At 44.7% G+C, this 8,290-nt stretch overlaps 1 long non-coding RNA gene across 1 annotated transcript; it reads right to left on the bottom strand.

Moving 5' to 3' along the window:
- Positions 1–3,142: 3,142 nt before the first annotated feature.
- Positions 3,143–6,994, bottom strand: LOC124046292. The gene is made up of 2 exons (XR_006840987.1): positions 6,373–6,994; positions 3,143–3,676 (listed from the first exon to the last, which is right to left on the bottom strand). It is a non-coding gene; the product is annotated as an uncharacterized LOC124046292 (long non-coding RNA).
- Between the last annotated feature and the right edge of the window lie 1,296 nt (positions 6,995–8,290).

Genomic DNA, 8,290 nt, shown 5'->3' with positions numbered 1-8,290 from the left:
AAGGAGTGTGAGGGAGAGCTGTGTATGTGTTGCGGAAGTTAGAGTAACAATGATCCAGGATTTTGCCGGCCCGGGTTGCGCATTCGATATGCTGATAAAAATTAGGGAGCCTTGTTTTCAGATTATACTACAATAAATGCAGCCTCAGGATACGTCGTTTCCAGTTTACATAAAGTCCAGTGAAGTTCTTTCAGGGCCGTCAAGGTGTCTGCTTGGGGGGATTATGTGATTATGATCGAAGAGAATTCTCTTGGTAGAAAATGCGGTTGGCATTTGATTGTGAGGATTTCTAGGTCAGGTGAACAAAAAGACTTGAGTTCCTGTATGTTGCCCTGTATGTTGTTATGATCACACCACCACTCGTTAATCACACTTTGTGTGGTACACTAAACTGTTAGCCCAAAATAAAATGTGCTTTTTTTCAACACCTCCTCCTTTTCTCCCAAATAGCTTGGAGCAGAAGAACTTGAAAAATATCCACCGCAATCGTTCCTGAACTGTTTTATATAACAAGCTGATTGCATAAATATTACATTGGCTCTTAGATTCAACACATGGTCTCACTGGCGATCTATAACGTTCAACACCATGCTTGGGAATCAACCACCAACCACCTCACAGCAGGAGAAGTAGCTACATTTAGAGCTTTTAACAGCTTCTCACACTGTCCTATATAGAGATATCTACAGGATATGACCTGGATGATCCCTCTCTGTCAATCACCGGGTAAGGCCTAATTTTACCTTTGAGACTAAATGCTGGGAGATCTTAAAGCCAATGGACCGCCAATACCTTAATCATGCATAATCTCGCTAGTCACAGCCTGGGGGGACATGGGGATGGACACATCACCCCAATTAGTGGTAGCCCTAGCTTTAAAACCTGTCATTAGGCCATGTAACCAAACTGTCAGTCATCAGATCACATACAATGTGCTGCCGTCTCCTCTCGCTGGCAGCCTTACAGCCTGTACAGAGGTCACATATAAGCACACAAACACATTCAGGCTGTATGCACACTGGTAGACACAAACACACACACATAGACACACGCACATGGTGCAAACTGTGGCACGTTAATGTAATATCTATATAGAGTTATCAGTCAAGCATATTTCAGTCAAGCCACAGTGCTCAGGGCTGTATACTTCTAATAGGCTGACACACTGTATGCATTGCATTCGTCTAAGCATTCCTCTCCAAGCAGAGGGAGAGTTGCCTCACCCACAAAGTACGAGTAATGTTATACAGCATATATATTTTGGGAATTTTTACTGAAATATGAATAAAATGTTATTGGGGCCTATCCTTTCCTTAATGAATGAGGTACTACAGTATGTGCATACATTTATTTTTTAAATTTCACCTTTATTTAACCAAGTTAGCTAATTGAGAACAAGTTCTCATTTACAACTGCGACCTGGCTAAGATAAAGCATAGCATTGCGACACAAACAACAACACAGAGTTACACACATACATAAACAAGCGTACAGTCAATAACACAATAGAAAAAAAGAAAGTCTATATACAGTGTGTGCAAATGGCATGAGGAAGTAAGGCAATAAATAGGCCATAGTAGCGAAGTAATTTCAATTTAGCAGATTAACACTGGAGTGATGGATGAGCAGATGATGATGTGCAATTAGAGATACTGGTGTGCAAAAGAGCAGAAAAGTAAATAAAAACAATATGGGGATGAGGTAGGTAGATTGGGTGGGCTATTTACAGAAGGACTATGTACAGCTGCAGTAATCGGTTAGCTGCTCAGATAGCTGATTTCTAAAGTTAGTGAGGGAAATATAAGTCTCTAGCTTCAGCGATTTTTGAATTTCTTTCCAGTCACTGGCAGCAGAGAACTGGAAGGAAAGGCGGCCAAAGGGGGTGTTGGCTTTGAGGATGGCCAGTGAGATATACCTGCTGGAGCGCGTGCTACGGGTGGGTGTTGTTATCATGACCAGTGAGCTGAGATAAGGAGGAGCTTTACCTAGCATAGACTTATAGATGACATACATTAAATGTAAGCATATCTATCAACACGGTATGCAGATATCATCCCGCTGGAGTTTTAAAGACGACGTGGTCTTTTCTGGTCGACAGAAGAGCATTAAGTGTTATCTTGGCTAGGTGCTAACCATTAAGCCCAGAACAGTAAGACAGGGTCAACCTGAATGACAGGCCGGGATGAATATCATTTTCAGAGGAAACGATAAAGCGGGGGTCTTGTTCGGCGCACTCAAAACAGAATCATCATTTTTCTAGTGGCGTCAAAGGCTCCAACATGTTTTCATTCTTCATCTCCATAGTAAAGCGAAGAGGGGTCACATAAAGGAGGACATTGACCACAGCCAGAGAGATTGATGGTCGGAATGGACACGCCAAGAGGACCTCTGTTAAGTCAAGGCACCCATTCAGCGTTAATGAAAAAGAGTTACAGTAAATCATCTTATGGACTAATCTATTAGCAATAATGAATTCACGCTGGCACGTTTAACCTTAGCTTTGCAATTCATTATATCTGAGATTAACAAGGGATGGAATTTAAGTGAACTGTCTGCTGGGAATTATGTCGAAGGGGCTCGTTGTCAATCACTGTATTGTGTTCCGATGGCTCCCCATTTAGACAGAGAGGAATTGGCTTGCGCATTTACTGCTTCTCCTCGCTCTGCTAAGATGGTTAACTCTTCATTACCCGAATTAAAGGCATCCATCTCCTCTGGCTTCTGCCCCATTGCAATGACCTCTACCTGTCCAAACTTTAATGTACGCCGCTTGAGTGATGGATGATACCACCAACCCCATTGTCAAAATTATCAAGCGACTGTCCAACCCACTCCAATTCATCTCCATCTCTGAGGCCGGCGCCACTGGCCATGATTTAACAATTGCGTCACACGTGCTAATTTCATCTCATAGAAATTAGAAACAACCTCTTAATTAAATGCCTATAATTGTTGGGAGAGTTTACAGGGATCACCCCCGAAGCTTTTAACACAGCTTTGCGAGAGCATATTGTTGATATTCCGAAATGACATGTTGTTTCAGGGCTCCTCCAAGGCTCCAACCGATACTAGAGAGGGGATGGATATAGGATCCATATACTGTATGATCCACCAGGAAGAGATGAGAAGAAAGACATGTTGATCTGGTTAAAAAGCAGAACGCTTTAATAGTACAGTGAAGGATAAAGCATTCTGGTGTTTGTAAGTCATAGTATGAATACACTTACAATTACATCATTTTGGTTCCATGCAAATGATTAACTAAGGTGTGCCAATCATGGGTTTTTTTATGTTCAAGATTGGCACAATACCTAACTGTTTGTGAGGGAACCTTTGTTGTCAGACTAACATAGCACTCTCTCAGTCAACTTAGTATTTGCATCACCTTTAGACAAATGTAAATATTCAAGCACATGCTAGCCGTCATCCATAATGCATGTTAGAAGTGGTCCCAGGCCTGTCTGACCTCTTGTTCCCCTTTTTCTCTCCCAGACAGATGCAGAGAGCACTCCATGCACAGCTCACTTCCTGAAAAAGAGAGTTATGGCTTCCTGGGAGAGACATGCTGGAGGCTGAGACGTCCCCAGGAGCCAAGAGGAATCAGAAGGAGTAGACAGGTTCCTTTGGAGAGGGCCCATCCCAGATCTCTCCTCTCCCTCAGAGTTCCACCATGTACCTGTCAAGGGGTCAGGAGGGCAGAGGAGGTTCAGATGGTGTGTGACCCCGGTGACAGGTTCCGGAATGTGTTTGGTTGGGGAGGGTGTGTGTCTATGTGTGTGTGTCTGTGTGTGTGTCTGTGTCTGAGTCAAGTAAGATCTTGTAGAGTAGGTATAAACAACAACACTGCAACCCAAACCTGCAGACCCTGAAACCAGAGCAGAGACAGATGGAGAGAGAGAGAGAGAGAGAGAGAGAGAGAGAGAGAGAGAGAGAGAGAGAGAGAGAGAGCAGCTCTTGCCTGCCTGGCATGCAAACGATGAGCTTATCATACCCAAGGAGGTGACCATTGCATGTAACAGCCCATTCAGGCTTATGACTCAATCAGAGCGGCTTATGGCGCTTAGGTAATTATTTAATCAGAGAGTGGATGTGTCAATAGAAGTCGACAAGAGATTAATTATAAGTCTGAGGATGGCTTGAGCTTGCTTTTTACTGGTCTTCCCACCCAGCGGCATACAGCAGCAGCAGCAGTGGCTGATGGGATGACTGCTGTTGGAGAGTGGAGAGTGACAGCTCTGGCGGAGCAGGAATAATCACGAGAGGGCTAACACTCTCTCCCCAGCCAATGATCAGTATTAATACCGACGCATTCCTTGATTCAAACGTTTAATTAGCCGTATTAAGGCCGCGTGGCACTTAGCGCGTAGCGAGATAAAGGAGAAAACACCACCACCCACCACCCTTTTCCCCATGCAGGATCTAGGGCCATCATAGATATCACTGGCGGCTGACTGGGGGTGTATTTAGCGGTAACTCCTGTGTTACTGGCGGCACGCTAAGATGATATAAAGGGGCTTTTCATGACAGCTATAAGGGAAGCTAGGCCAGTCGCAGCACAGAGAATGTGCATGAGTCAGTCGTCAGTCAGCCCATACTTGGTAACCTGCTTATATTTATAGCAGCGTTTGGGAAGGATGAAAGGAGGACCGGAGGACTCTCGCTGAACGTTATCACCTCACGGCCGATTAGTGACACCTGACAAGGGCTGACGTTGACTTTTACATTGCTAACTGTTCCGATTAAAGAGTGCGATGACACTAACGCGGTGCCATATTCGTTTTGGCCGTTGCTTATCCATTCCCGTTGCTTGTTTTGGCTGGGAAGAAACAGGATGTATGATTTATAACCTGGGGGCGGGAGTAGAATGAGGGGCGAGTTGAGACGGATGCCCAATTCCAAAGTTGTTGTTAACGACCAAAACATGTGACGAGCCCAGATAGAGAGAGATAAATGGTGAAATCAAATCAAATCAAATCAAATGTTATTTGTCACATGCGCCGAATACAACAGGTGCATAAGGCCGTACAGTGAAATGCTTACTTACGTGTTAAGTAAGCATTTAAAAAAATAAGTGTTAAGAAAGTATTTACTAAATAAACTGAAGGAAACAATAAATAAATACAAATCAAATACAAATAAAAAAAAACCAAATAATTAAAGGGTAACAATAAAATGTATGCTCGATGTACCGGTACAGAGTCAATGTGTTTGGGCACAGGTTAGTCGAGGTAGTACATGTAGGTAGAGGTAAAGTGACTATGCATAGATAATAAACACAGAGTAGCAGCAGTGTAAAAATGGGGGGGAGCCATTTGATTAGCTGTTCAGGAGTCGTATGGCTTGGGGGTGGTGCAACTGTGGAACATTTTGAGGATATGTGGACCCATGCCAAATCTTTTCAGTCTCATGAGGGGGATTAGGCGTTGTCGTGCCGTCGTCACTGGCTTGGTGTGCTTGGACCATGACAGTTCTTTGGTGATGTGGACACCAAGGAACTTGAAGCTCTCAACCTGCTCCACCACAGCCCCGTCGATGAGAAGGGAGGCATGCCCGGCCCTCCTCTTCCTGTAGTCCACATTCATCTCCTTTGTTTGATCACGTCGAGGGAGAGGTTATTTGCACCACACTGCCAGGCCTCTATATGCCAGGCCTGTGCAACTCCAGTCCTCGGGGACCTGATTGGTGTCACACTTTTTCCCCTGCTAACACACCAATCAGGCCCCCGAGAACTGGAATTGCCCAGGCCTGCTATAGGCTGTCTCATCGTTGTCGGTGATCAGGCCTACCACTGTTGTGTCAATGGAAAACTTCATGATGGTATTGGAGTCGTGCTTGGCCATATAGCCATGGGTGAACAGGGATTACAGGAGGGGACTAAGCATACACCACTGAGGGGCCCCAGTGTTGAGGATCAACATGGAAGATGTGTTGTTACCTACCCTTACCACCAGGATCCAGTTGCAGAGGGAGGTGTTTAGTCCCAGGGTCCTTAGCTTAGTGATGAGCTTTGAGGGCACTATGGTGTTGAATGCTGAGCTGTAGTCAATGAATAGCATTCTCACGTAGGTGTTCTTTTTTGTCCAGGTGGGAAAGGGCAGTGTAGAGTGCAATAGTGATTGCATCATCTGTGGACCTGTTGGGGTGGTATGCAGATTGGAGTGGATCTAGGGTTTCTTGGGTAATGGTGTTGATGTGAGCCATGACCAGCCTTTCAAAGCACTTCATGACTACAGACGTGAAGGGTCCGGGGTCGGTAGTCATTTAGGAAGGTTACCTTGGTGTTCATGGAAACAGGGACTATGGTAGTCTGCTTGAAACATGTATTACAGACTCGGTCAGGGACAGGTTGAAAATGTCAGTGAAGACACTTACCCGTTGGTCAGCGCATGCTCGGAGTACACGTCCTGGTAATCCGTCTCGCCCTGTGGCCTTGTGAATGTTGACCGATTTAAAGGTCTTACTCAAATCGGCTACAGAGAGCGTGATCACACAGTTGTCCGGAACAGCTTTTGCGCTCTTGTATGCTTCAGTGTTGCTTTCCTCAAATAATTATTACCGCAGTGAGACTTGTGACCTCTTCTGGGTTCTTTCCTCTCCTTTCTGAACAGGAACTAAATTACACACCGGGAGAAAATATGTCTTCCCCTCAACGATTGTAAAAGCTTCGTGATCTCCCATTGCTTTGACATCCCTAAGAAATACAGTGAGCTTTCACACTCTGTGTTCCTGTCATTAAAGAAAAAGAGGAAAGCAAAGCAAAGCAAAGCAGAGAGAAGTGGTAGCAGGGGGATAGGGTGGGGAGGAGCTTGGTAGAGGGCTGTCAGAGAGCTGGCTATGTGGAGGCGAAGCCAGAGACAGGCAGCCCTAGGCAGCGCTAGGCAGGCAGATGGAGGAGTTGGGCTGTGGTGGTGGAGCAAAGGCCCCCTACCCCTAATTCTCAGCTGTACTATGTGTGCTATGTATAAAATGCATTGGCAGGCATCCATGTCCTTCAACTCCCTGTGTACCCACTCTCAGCCACCCTGGCCAGCTGTGCTTGTGCTAGCTCGCTGGGCCCCGACAGTTGGGATCAAAACAACACGTGAACCAGTCGTGACACGGACCCTCCTCGTCAAAACATGTGAACAGCCCGCGACATGGCTTCTCAATATCACCGGGGGCGAGGTGTGTGTGCGTGTGTGGTGCACTCAAATGCATGTGTGTGTACGTGCCTGAGCACAGACGCTGTGGCGACTGCCCTATCAACCAAGCGATGGCTAACGTGTTAGTCAGCTATCATATTACACTGTGATTGCACCACACACGTATTGCTTTCGCTCATCATAGAAACACAACGTGAACCAACATGAGACATCCAGCCTTCTGTACTCATCAAGGGAGAGCTCAGAGGATTATACACATAGGCCCTGTTGGAAGACTTATAAAATGCAATCTGTCATCCCTTCCTTGAAGTAATCACTGACCTGACATTAAATAATTGGTGAAAGCATTGCAGTGGAAACCTTGCTTACACCTATCTAGTCATGTCAGATCAGTGATTACTTCAAGGAAGGGAGTTAGAAAGGACGCAGTTTATGTATTCAAACAGGACGATAGACTGTGGACTTCACATAGGCTACAGAGGTTTGATATTGGATATTGCTGGTTACCTTCCCACCCATGGGAACTATAGGAAGGAAATGTAGTGCACTCAGTTTGATTGTCTTGGAACAGAGTATGTGCAGGGACACTGGGATGGTAGAACCATCAGATAGCATAGACCTGCTTGTTTTCTCAGTCTATACAGGTGTTTTCAATGAAAGATCCCATTGTATGGAAAGCATTTAAGATGTAGAGAGAAAGGGGAAAGATAAATAAGGAGAGCAAAGGATGAGAAAAACATCAATGCTGAGACAGATGAAGTCTCAATAAATTATGAAATGCTTTGATAGTTCTGAATGGAAAGAAGCCTGCAGTCTTTTTGATGGAAATATTGTCATGATATTTTAGTTGGCAGAAAACTATGGTGAGCATGAATATTGTCCTTCTGTAGCTCAGTTGGTGAGCATGAATATCCCCGGGACCACCCATATTGTATGCACACATGACTGTAAGTCGCTTTGGATAAAAGCGTCTGCTAAATGGCATATATTATTATTATTATTAATATCCCTATTATAATGACTTGACCACATCAACACGCCATGTATTTCTGAGAAACTTCGGTGTCCTTAAATTTTTTTATTCAAGCTTCATGTGGATGTCAATTTAATAATACAATTTGGATAGTACAACAATATGTGTAATTTAT

This window comes from Oncorhynchus gorbuscha, linkage group LG10 (genome assembly GCF_021184085.1).
Source record: "Oncorhynchus gorbuscha isolate QuinsamMale2020 ecotype Even-year linkage group LG10, OgorEven_v1.0, whole genome shotgun sequence".
NCBI lineage: Eukaryota > Metazoa > Chordata > Actinopteri > Salmoniformes > Salmonidae > Oncorhynchus > Oncorhynchus gorbuscha.
Note: the sequence above shows the minus strand (reverse complement) of the source record. Positions and strands in the feature narration are given on the sequence as shown.